Here is a 12,531-nt window from a genome sequence, read left to right on the forward strand (position 1 = left end):
GATCAGGTCAGGGAGGGGAGAGGCATCTACTCACTCCACAGCATACAAACATATGTCAGCTGTGCTGTGAGTGACATCACTACAGCCCACTGTCACCTCCAAGTAAATCTTCCATGTCTTTTTTTCAGTTGTTGCCAGTAGTTCAGTTTTGCACTTCCCTTGCCAATATTTTAAGTCCACATCAAAAATGCCAAATTTACTTCACCACCCACCCACAATAAATAAATAAAACATTTAATCATGATAATAATTTATAGAATTATAATTATTTTTATATACATTTATAATCACATTTACACTATTATATTTAAAACAATAGATATAATAAAATGAAGATTGTCTTGTCAATTTGTTTGACTTTGCTTTTGTGTATAAAGAAACCAGGAAAAGTCTTAAATGTATGTATGTGTGTATATATATATTTTTTTATTTTTTTATTTTTTATTTTTTATTTTTTATTTTTATTACAGTGAGTCATAAATTCTTAATATGTGTTTTTGTATTTACTAACATTATTCAAATCAAAAGGCCTATCTGTTAGTATTATTTCATGACTGTGAGCTAACATGAACCAACAACAAACAGTTGTATTTTTATTAACTAACATAATTAGTTAATTAGTAGTTAGTATTTAAATATAAATAATAAATACTGTAACAAATGTTTTATCTATTGTTAGTTCATGTTAGTTTATTGATTATATAATGTTGGCAAAAAGGACCTTTTTATTTTATTTCATAAATATATCTTTAAAATACATTTATACTATTTATGCTATGGCTACTTTACTGTTAATGTATATATACATATAATTAGAATATTGTTAATGTTCTTATGATCAGTTTTTTTTTTCTATTTGTTTTCTCTAAATAGTTTAGAAACATTAGCAAATTGATGAGACTGTTTTACTGAGCTGATAATGTAGCTTATACATGATTTAAATCGAGAAATAAATACTTGTGTGAATGATTACATCATTGCAAGGAAGTGCTTGTGTTTGGCAGATTGTTAGCGGTGGGATGTACTCTGATCTGTCTCTGAAGCCAGAATTGGCAGAACATGGCTCATGTGCAGACCTACCACAGCCCTCTGCGTCATTGGACACACACACACACACACACACACACACACACCCACCTGAGCCTGCCTCGAACCCCCCAGTGTCTGTGCAGCTTGAGGAAACACATCAACTTCTCTGGTTTCCTTAACATCACTGCTTGATAAATAAGTTATTATTGGAGCCAGAAATCTGAAACTGGGAATCTGAAAGGGATTTCTTTTTACTTGTATGATTGATGTACTGGGGCATGTGTATCTTTTAAAGGTTGTTCATTTTAATGAGACACAATGAACGCAGTCCCCTGTTCAGAGCTCGTTTTAACACCATGGCGTGCTGTTTCTTTCACACATATGGGTTCACGTCCTTGGAACCCACTGCGTTTTGTCCCTCCTGAGTTGTCGCACCAGAATAAACCGTCCTTGAGTTTTTAGTGATGGCTGTTTCTGCCCAGTGATCTGGCTTTGCTCCTAAATTGAAGGGTTCCCACGGTCATGGAAAAATAATTTGAAAATGGTTTTCCAGGCCTGTAAAAGTCATGGGGATAATCAGAGCTTGAAATGTATGGAAATGTATGGATTATATATATATATATATATATATATATATATATATATATATATATATATATATATATATATATATATATATATAATTGTTTTTTTTTAGGGGGGGGGGGGGGGGTTCTAGTTTTTAATTAATCTTAATTATTAATTAGTGAATTTTAATGGTTTTTATGTATTGAACTTATATATTCCCTTATCGGTTTTCATTTTTCATTGAAATGTATTAGTTGAATGGTTAGGGAGCCCTATAAAATATCACCCAATTTGAGTAACATTCATAGCTGCAATTCCAGGCTGAACATTTATGGTTAGTTTTTGTTGTCATGAATAAGATAAGGAACTTTTCTATTTTAGGAAAATCCTTCTGGATGAGGTCATTCGCGCTCACATGTTTTCAAGATAACTGTTAAAAGGAGGAATGTAGCTTTAAATTCTGCACAGCTGCTACTGATTGGCAGGTGTCTCTGTTAGGGTGGACCTTGTTTATAGTCTGCAAGAAGTCCACCACATGTTTGGTTTCCAGTTTCCACACAAGATTTTGACGAGCTTTACAGAGTTGAAGAACTTACGTGGAACTGGAACCCCCATCATTCCATGTATTTTGTCCCTTGTGTGGTTGTATACTTAAATACTCAATTAAGGCTATATATTACCCCCAGCTTCATTTAACATAGATGTACTGTGTTTTCTGTCTGCAGAAATGTTGTTAAAAAGCATCTAACAAACACTATCGCTCAAAACTTTGGGGTTGGCAAGTTTTTAAAATAGTTTAAAAGTTTCTTCTGCTTCTTTATTTGATAAAAAAGCAGTGAAATATTATGATAATTTTAAATGAAACTTTATTCTATTTTATTATATTTTAAATGGAATTCATTCCTGTGACAGCTAAGCTGAATTTTCAGCATCATTACTCCAGTCTTCAGTGTTACATGATCCTTCAGAAATCATTCTAATAGAATGATTTGGAGTTCAAGAATTCACTATTATTATTATTATTATTATTATTATTATTATAAATGTTGAAAACAGTTGTGCTACTTAATATAAAAAAAGAACTTGGGAGCCTCATTTTCATTCACGTCATATTATTCTGTCTGCTCTGAGGTCCATGAAGCGGAGATGATTCTCTCTTATTCAGCATTCAGTTTAAAGAGATCATTTCATACTTCACCCTCAGAAAAATGAAGGCCAGACCCTGTTGTCTAAACATGTAGATGGTTTAACTTGCTGTGTTGATGTTTACATTGAAATGCTGAGGGCAGAAAGTATTTAAAACATCACAGCGAGTTTCAGAAGAGGATTGTAAAATGTTTCACAGTGCACACTTTCAAAGGTTTGAGAAAAAATGAGCAAAGACAATGACAGTTGATGCTTAGCAGCCGCTGTCAGGCAGTGGAGTCGATGGTGCGATTATTACTCTTGTGAGCAATAAACACATCACAAGTGCAGAATGAATCATGGGACTTCACAGATGGCCTGTTCATTTTTCAGTCACATTTCTGCCTCCGCCAGCCTCAGCCACATGGAGTATGAATGTATGGATTGAGACTGATTCAGTAAGCAGATAGATAACTCAGCTGCATGAGACACCAATCGAATAATGATTTATTTCATGAAAAGCTTCTGCTTCCATTGTGTTTGTTATTGAGCAAGAATGCATTGAGAGCAGAGAGGGATATGGATGACCGTTCAGCATTGTGTTGATTTGGTGTGTCTTCTAGTATTTATAACTAGCTTTCCTCTGTGGTCTGTTTTCATTTAGGATAATTGCCTCAGATTATCTTTAGATTAAGCAATTGAAGTCTTTTTATTTTTTTTTTAAATCAGAACTATATTAAGCAAGAAGAAACTGGATTTTGTTTTTGGTCATTGCTGTGTGTTTGCTGGGACATTTTAGGTGACTGCTTACTTTGAAACATTGAGGAACATTGTAACATTTATCTAAAAAAAAAATAATAATAATCATACTGATCCTTTTGTATTTTTGACACGTGCTGGCAAAATGAGGCACAATGAGCACATTTCCCAAAAATGAGTTATTTTATGTTCACATTCTCCATTAAAAGTCCTTCAGAATGATGTATGATTTGTTGAAATGAAACCTGTTCCAGATGAAAAATGATTGGGCTGCACCCGTTCAATAGAGTCAGCAAAGACAATTTTAAGAAAAATCGAGTTAAAGTTTTCTGAAGGTTCCAGACAACATCGTTTCCTCCAGTTCTTCTCTTAATTATAATTACTATATTAATAATCACAATAAAACAATTTATTTTATTTTATCTTTGTTATCATAAATAAGAATAGATGGAAAAAAAAACAGTATAAAAAATACAAGAAACAAATAATTTATTACCTTTTTCCCTTTTACGTATAAACCGTACCTGTGCTTTTGACATCTTTGTGAAATCACGTGTGTGGAGTATATTTCACACCCGATATGGCGGAAATGGAAAATACATTTCTCCTGCAAAGTGCTCTTTACCTGAGCTTTCACTCCTCACATTTATTGATTGAATCCTCCAGCTTGCTCTTGACCGGGCAGATCTTCAGCCTGAATTTTTCTGCCCGTCCCATTGGTAAGATGTGTAAGACTCAGGCTGCTCTCATCCATGCAAAAAGTAAAAGGTGTCTGAGTTCACTTCATATCCCATGTGTGCCAGTGATTCAGTCGAGCTGGTTGGTTTGTGAGGTTTCAGCTTCTAATCTTTGGATACTGGGGTTTTAGCAAGATCATTTTTCTCTTTTTTTTGATCTCAATATAGAAGTTTTATTGTGTTGTGGATATACTGGAGGTAAGTGGTTATTGATTGTTTGGGTGTGAGTCTGGGTTTCACTCCTTGTGCTGTTTGTTCGATTTGACAGCGCTGCCAATTTCTTTTCAGGGAAAATGAAATAGTCTGACATAGTTTTGAAGTTTCTTTAAATAGTTAAAGCCCTTCATTTGTTACTTTTTGTTCTTCATGTGCTGCTGCTTTAATAAAAGCTAATGGTGTTTCGTCATGTCTTTTCCATCAGTCTTTGCAGAGCAGATGGCTGGTCATCTGTAGCAACAGTCATGCTGTGCACAATTACAGATTTCACTTCACGGATGCTCTCTTGCGCTCCTTTCCACTCTTATCTGTTTTCAGAAATTACTGGTCTGTCCTTAGGGAAACGCTTCTATCAGCTCTGTGTAAATCACAATGTGTTGATCATTCTGTGGTTCCTCTAGATATACTGTATCCAAGCAGTCAAAGCAGAGGGGAGAGGGATGAGATGTTGCTCTAACAGTGAGGGCCATAGGTGTGAGAAGGGAAGTGTTAAAATGTCTGTTTTGAGCGTGTAATCCCTCTGGTTTGTTGTGTTGGTAGGATCACCACAAAGGGTCACTGTGGGATTCCGGCCCTTTGGGCTGAAGAGATCTCCCTTAACAGAATCTCTAAAGCTCCACCGTGGTTTCTTTGCTTAAGGCAACAGGGATGATGCTAATGAGTGAATCAGAGAGTGATTCACCAATGCCAAAGTGCGGATTTGTGCTCCTGCTTGGTCTGCTGCACCGTAATGCTGCCGGTGTTATTAGAGCAGTTTAATTTGCAAGGATTTCCCCGATCATGCATGAGGAACAGGTATTAGCTGAGTCAGAGAACCGTAGCTGAATTTCTTCTGGATCTGGAAGCTTTACTGATGGTTGTTTTACTAATTTCTGAGAAGTGGCGAGCTCAGAAATATGGCAAAATAAATATTGACTGTTTGTTTTTTTTTACTCACCCTTGTTTTGTTCCAATTTATACACCGTGTCCAAAGTTTTTATTTATTTATTTTTATATATATAAAGAAACTGGTACTTTTATTCAGCAAGGATGCATTGAATTAATTAAAATGGTTTCTTGAGCACCAAAAATGATTTCTGAAGAAGAATCATGTGACAATAAAGACTGGAGTAATGGCTGCAGGAAATTTAGCTTTGCCATCGCAAAAATAAATGTAATCTTTAAAACATATGTGACTCTGGACCACAAATCTGACCACGAACCACAAAAAAAAAAAATTGGGGTATATTTTTAGCAATAGCCAAGAAAAGCATTGAATTGGTCAAAATTATTGATTTTTCTTTCATGCCAAAAACCATTAGGATATTAAGTAAAGATCATGTTCCATGAAGATATTTTAGAAATGTCCTACTGTAAATATATCAAAACCTAATATGCATTAAGAATTCATTTGGACAACTTCAAAGGCGACTTTCTCAGTATTTAAATTTTTCTGCACCCTCAGATTCCAGATTTTCAAATAGTTGTATCTCGGCCAATTTATTGTCCGATCCTAATAAACCGTACTTATTTATAAAAATCTCGATTTCGAAAAATGGACACTTAAGACTTAAGTTTTGTGGTCCAGGGTCACACATTTAATCAGAAAAGTTATTTTAAATACTAATAATATTTCACAATGTTACAGTTTTTTTGTAGCATGCGACTTTTTCAGAAACCTTTTTTAAAAATCTTAAAAACCACAGGCTTTTGAAGGTTATACATAACCTGGTGTATATAATTTTTTCATATGCAGAATATTCAGAGTGATCTGTGCCACATAACACAAATAAATATGGGGAGCTGTCAGGTTCCAAAAATGACACAAATGCAACATGAAAGCACTAATACACATTTAGTGTATTATTCATTATTCAGTTTTCTAGAATTTTAATCATTTGCCAAAAAACATCCCTTCTGTTCCTTTAATGATATAACTCAAAAGGGTTTTCTTATCCGTGATCAAGCACAGATTGTAGTCAATTTCATCTCCCTGATATATATATATATATATATATACAGTACAGACCAAATGTTTGGACACACCTTCTCATTCAAAGAGTTTTCTTTATGTTCATGACTATGAAAATTGTAGAGTCACACTGAAGGCATCAAGGGCTATTTGACCAAGAAGGAGAGTGATGGGGTGCTGCACCAGATGACCTGGCCTCCACAGTCACCGGACCTGAACCCAATCCAGATGGTTTAGGGGTGAGCTGGACTGCAGACAGAAGGCAAAAGGGCCAACAAGTGCTAAGCATCTCTCGGGGAACTCCTTCAAGACTGTTGGAAGACCATTTCAGGTGACTACCTCTTGAAGCTCATCAAGAGAATGCCAAGAGTGTGCAAAGCAGTAATCAAAGTAAACGGTGGTTACTTTAAAGAACCTACAATATGACATATTTTCAGTTGTTTCACACTTTTTTGTTATGTATATAAATCCATATATAATTCCACATGTGTTAATTCATAGTTTTGATGCCTTCAGTGTGTATCTACAATTTTCATAGTCACGAAAATAAAGACAACTCTTTGAATGAGAAGGTGTGTCCAAACTTTTGGTCTGTACTGTATATATGGTGTTAATATGAGAGGCTGGTGCCAAAGGGCTGAACCACCTCAAACTGTCCTAATACTCAGTCTTACCTCAAGTGCTCAATATTTGTTCTGCTTAGTCTCTACATTTTTGATACCCTTCTATTGAAAGTGTTTTAGACCTCCTTAAGTTTTCTGCTTTGATTCTAATATGGTGCCAGACTTCAGCCCGTCTGAGTTTCATTTATAATTTGATCACAAGCATGCCTTTCTTCATAATCTTGAGCTCCCTGATGAATAAATGTAGGCCTGAAATCAATAGACTCATGGAGTGTTATAAGCAGGGCCTAAAACGCACTTTTTGCCACACCTGCCAATGATGACATGATCAAATTTACCAGTACCAAATTTACTGGACATGAAACTTTTTTTTTTTTTTTTTTTTTGCAAAAACAGCCAGTTATTACTACTACAGTGACTTAACATATTTACAATGTTTTTAATATAACAACTTTTAAGTGATTTTAAGAGTCTTCACATAAATGATATTATATATGCATACACTATACAGATTTATCTTTATTCAAGCTATAAAAGTTAATCAGTGATTAGAAACAGTTCAAGAATTTCTCTTTTTCTTTTGTTGTTTGATTTACATCAATGACAGACTTCAGCAGGTTTCATTTTAAATTCAGCGCTGTCCATTTAAAACCTGATGCACATGACGTGGATTTTTTATGAATTGAGTAGTTTTTTTGTCTTCTGTATCTGTTGGCTTTGTATGATCTTTTTTTTTTTTTTTTTTTACAAAAACTTTCTTAACGATTAATCCATATTTTAAGTGCTTAGAGCTTCATGTGCCTGGACTGTTATCCAGAGGCTTGAAAGTTCAGCAGAACTGTTTTTAGATCATCATCATCATCATGTCTGATGCATTCAGGTTTAGTTTGTTAAATGGATTTTGAGCCTGTCTGTCGCTCTGCCTGTCTCAGACAGACTCCTAGACTTCTTGGTGAAGATATGAGGTTATGAGATCAATAGGCATAAGTGGAAAAGTGCTGGGAATGGATGTCCAGCCCAACACCTTCCCTTTTCGTTTGTTTTAAGTGCCGTGCCCTGATGCTCAGTCTGCATCCAAGTATTTATTTTTTTCTCATGTGTTTTTCATCTGTTTCCCATCACAGAAAGAGCTGTGCAACATGATCCTGGACTGTTGTGCCCAGCAAAGAACATACGAGAAGTTCTTTGGTGTCCTTGCTGGGGTGAGCCTGTTTTTCACTGTTATGCTGCTTTCAAGTTATATTGAGAGAACCATAATTATGAGATGAAACCTTTTTTATTTAATATTTTTTTTTAATGATTAAATTGTTATTATTATAAAAAAAAATGTTTTTGTTTTTTTTTTATATTAAAAAAATTAATGTCATTTTTAGTTTGAATGTTAAGGTATATATTGATTTATCAATGTATATGTTTGTTTTTGTTTATTATTCATTTATACTTTTTTATTTAATTTTTTTATGTATTTTTATTTATATTGTTTGTTAATTTACTATGTTATTTTTTTATTTATTGATTTATTTGTTTTGATTTTATTACTATTATTATTATTTATTACTATTACTTATTTTTATTTTAGTTTGTAATTTTATCATATATAAATATCATAATATATAAATATTTTTTTATGGTTTACATTTATTTTTCTCTCTCTCTCTCTCTCTCTCTCTCTCTCTCTCTCTCTCTCTCTCTCTCTCTATATATATATATATATATATATATATATATATATATATATATATATATATATATATATTCCAACATGACATAAGGCATCATTATCCTCTCTCTAGAATCTAGATTAATGAGTATTAAAAGTGACTGACACCTCATCTGGAATACTGGTGCAAGATTGTTGTTTTTGTTTATTCATGTGATATTTTCATCTCTCATGTAGAGGTTTTGCCTGCTGAAGAAAGATTACATGGAGAGTTTTGAGGCCATCTTCCAGGAACAGTATGAAACCATCCACCGGCTTGAAACCAACAAACTGCGTAATGTTGCTCAGTTGTTTGCTCATCTTCTCTACACAGACTCCATTCGATGGAGTATGAGTTACTTTTAATACTTCTTTCTTTACGTTCACCACACGGCTAATAAACAAATACAACAACACCTCAAAATAGCCAGTCACATTACTGGTTTCCTGATTTATTTATTTTTTCCTTAGGTCCTTGAATGTGTTAGAATGAGTGAAGACACAACGACATCCTCCAATCGAATCTTTGTGAAGATTTTGTTCCAGGAACTTTGTGCTTAAATGGGTTTTTCCAAAACTGAATGAGAGACTGAAGGACATGTAAGTGCTTTTCTTTGTGTACTGTGCTGTTTCGTTGAATAAAATAAATGGATAATTAATAATGGAATGGTTTAATGGACCATATCAGTTGTTTATTCCTCAGGACTCTTCAGTCTTTCTTCGAGGGTCTGTTCCCATGTGACAACCCAAGGAACACTAGATTTGCCATTAATTTCTTCACATCAATTGGCCTTGGAGGACTTACGTACGTCCCTGTGAAGTCTCTCTTTTTGGGTCGGCTCCAGTTATTTAAAAAATAATGCTCACTGAAGCGTTTTTCCTTTCAGGGATGAGTTGAGAGAACATCTAAAGAACGCTCCTAAGATGATCATGACCCAGAATCAGGACGTAGAGTCATCTGATTCTTCCTCCTCAGACTCCACCTCATCTTCAGATTCCTCCTCCAGCAGTGACAGCTCCTCAGGTAGCACCCATTTTTTTACTAGGCTACATTTAATTAGCAATTATTTCAATTTTCTGTGCAGCATAAGGTAGAAAATATACTTTATATATGAGTCCTAAACCGAGATCACACATCAGAGACGAATGGAGCGCGAGCGCGATCTTTTGACAGTGGAGCGTGTGAAGGATAGAAGCGAGGCATGAACACTGCTCAAGGTCTCCATTAACTCATGCTTGTAGTAATTTACTGTTCCTGTAGCTCAGTTGGTAGAGCATTGCGCTATCAATCGCAAGGTTTGGGGTTTGATTCCCTGGGGACACATGATAGGTAAAATTTGATAGCTTGAATGCACTGTAAGTCGCTTTGGGTAAAAGTGTCTGCTAAATGCATACATTTTATTTTATTTTAATCTAATGTATATATTCTGAAAGCATTGAATCACTATAGAAATCCCGATTCATTAAAAATCGTGTTTGAAGATCGATGCATATGCATCGTCAGGGTTTAAAAATTGATGCATCGGGAAAACGAGTGAATAGTTACACCCCTAATTTGCATAACTCTGTCACCCCTGTTTGGGCAGACATATGTCATCGGTTCGCATTCCATTACGCTTTTTGCTTTGAAAACTTTTTTTGTGTGTGTGTGTGTGTGTGAACCATTATTTTTGGTGTTGAATTATTAGGGAAAAACTTGAAAAATGTGGGAATTCATATAATTGTTTTTATTGCATTTTTTTATTTTATAAAAACCAACCAAAATCTCTTTCGGTAACCATAAAATGAGCTGGGACAATACTGTTATTCACCATAACTTTTAAACTTTGTTAAGTGTGAAAGAAAGTGGCCCAGTGCCTAATTATTCATGCCGTTTGTGTCTGGACTTGACGTGAGATCTGTTTTGTGTTTGTGTTTGTTTTTCTTCCTTAATTATTCTGCTTATGGAGTCTTTTCCGCCTCCCTTCCTGAGCTCTGATGATGGGTCACTCAACAGCATGCACTTCAGGATGGAGTGTCCACTTTGTAGATCCCATTAGATAAATTCAAATTCTGTTGTTTGTAAATGTCAAGAATTTCCTTAAAGTTTCAGCTTTTTAGAATCCCTGCAGTCATGGAAAACCTGGAAGAATTGGGGCATTTTGAAATTTTCCAGACCTAGAAACAATAGTCATTAGTTTTGCTTAAAAATATTTCCTGTTGAGTACACTCTATAGACTCTGTACACTCTTTAACATGAAAGTCATTTATTTAATAGAACAAATTTCCAGGACTGAAATATATTCATCCAAACTAAGAATTGCTCATAACTAATTTATTTTGAATAACGGAATGATGACAAACACCGTTATAAACACTTGCCCTCCCAATCTGCATGCAAATAGACACTTTTTATGGTTTCAGCACTGTGTAAAAATGGATTATAATTAGATTTGAGAACAGGCAGATTCTGACAGAAGTCTTTGAGCCGCAGCTATTCAAGTGCAGTAATTTGTTCTCGAGGCTGTTAATGAAGTTACATTTTTAGAAGAGATGTGATGTCAGGCCTCTCATCTCCTCTGCTACCGTTTAATGAATGTTAATTGATGTTTATTGCTGCTTTTCAAGGAAAACATACTTCGCATTCTCTAACCGTTCCTTCAAACCTGTTTGAGCAAGCGTATTTAACGCTGCTCATTTGTTCTAGGTGTAAACGACTAAGTGGTTTGATCCTACTGACTTTATAGAAACAGATCGGATTGAGTGCTGCAGGTTCTCAAACTCTCACACACTGCTCAAGAATAATATCTTAAATTATTTGTTGGAATTGTCACTGTGTGTTATGTACTTAAAGCAAGCATGAAATTGAACTATATGCATTATTACTGGTCTAAATGTGAATGATTTATCCACATATAGTTTTTTTTTACATTTGAATCAAAGTTTAACTCTCAGTGAAAACAACAGACTTGTCTCTGTTAACATACAACAAGCGTCTTTAAACATTTCGTCCACATAAACCTTTCTTAAGAACTGCTGCAGCAAGAAATAAAAAAACATCTGTGGATCATCCTGGTAACAACACTGTATTAAGAATCAAGCGTATGTAACCTTTTTAAACGGGTGATTTTTAGAAATTCAACTGTAATTTTCTCTTGTGGGCTATATGTAAACTTCTTTTTTAGTATTTCGTATGATCCCACTTATTTCGGTATAATAATTAACATTTTGCAGATACTGCAAAGTGTATGTCAAATTTTAAAAATGAGATGCTCATGTGCGAGTTGCTGCAAAAGATGGTTGTTCCTTAAAAAAATAATGTTTGTTTTATTTTAGCAGCTGTAGTAGTAGTTGGCGAACATTCTGCTGAAAAATAGTAATAGGCAAAATCAAACCGTGAATACCTTTACAGTTCTGTGTATGTGATGTGACGCTAGTTGTACTCAAATCAAACAGTCAAATGCTCATAAAGTGACTCTCAGAGCAGTTCTGGAGATGTTGTTCATGTGTTTACATTCTCATTTAGTGAGAGGGCAGATGCGAGCGTCACGCTTGTTTCAATGTGTGTGTGTAGTAAATGAAACAGCGCGTCTGCCCTATTCATTAACAAAGACACGCAGAACATGCAGGATTCATATTTAAATCATCTTTAGCGGCTTAATATTTTCAGATAGTAGTCCATATCTCAATTTGATTTAAGTGTAACGACCTACTTTTGATTAATAAGATTCCGTCCGCATTTTCCGCATCGCAGAAATCATAGGGCCTTACATTACTGAATGAGCTTATCCAAACTGAACATTGTTTTTGTTTTATGTTCTTCTTAATACTTACCAAGTTATTCTC

The 12,531-nt window shown here is 34.6% G+C and overlaps 1 pseudogene; it reads left to right on the forward strand.

The window, feature by feature from the left end:
• The window catches only part of LOC128020189 (pre-mRNA-splicing factor CWC22 homolog), a 38,218-nt pseudogene that overhangs the window by 24,334 nt on the left and 1,353 nt on the right, over nucleotides 1–12,531 (forward strand).

Source organism: Carassius gibelio, chromosome A9, assembly GCF_023724105.1.
Source record: "Carassius gibelio isolate Cgi1373 ecotype wild population from Czech Republic chromosome A9, carGib1.2-hapl.c, whole genome shotgun sequence".
NCBI classification, from domain to species: Eukaryota; Metazoa; Chordata; class Actinopteri; order Cypriniformes; family Cyprinidae; genus Carassius; species Carassius gibelio.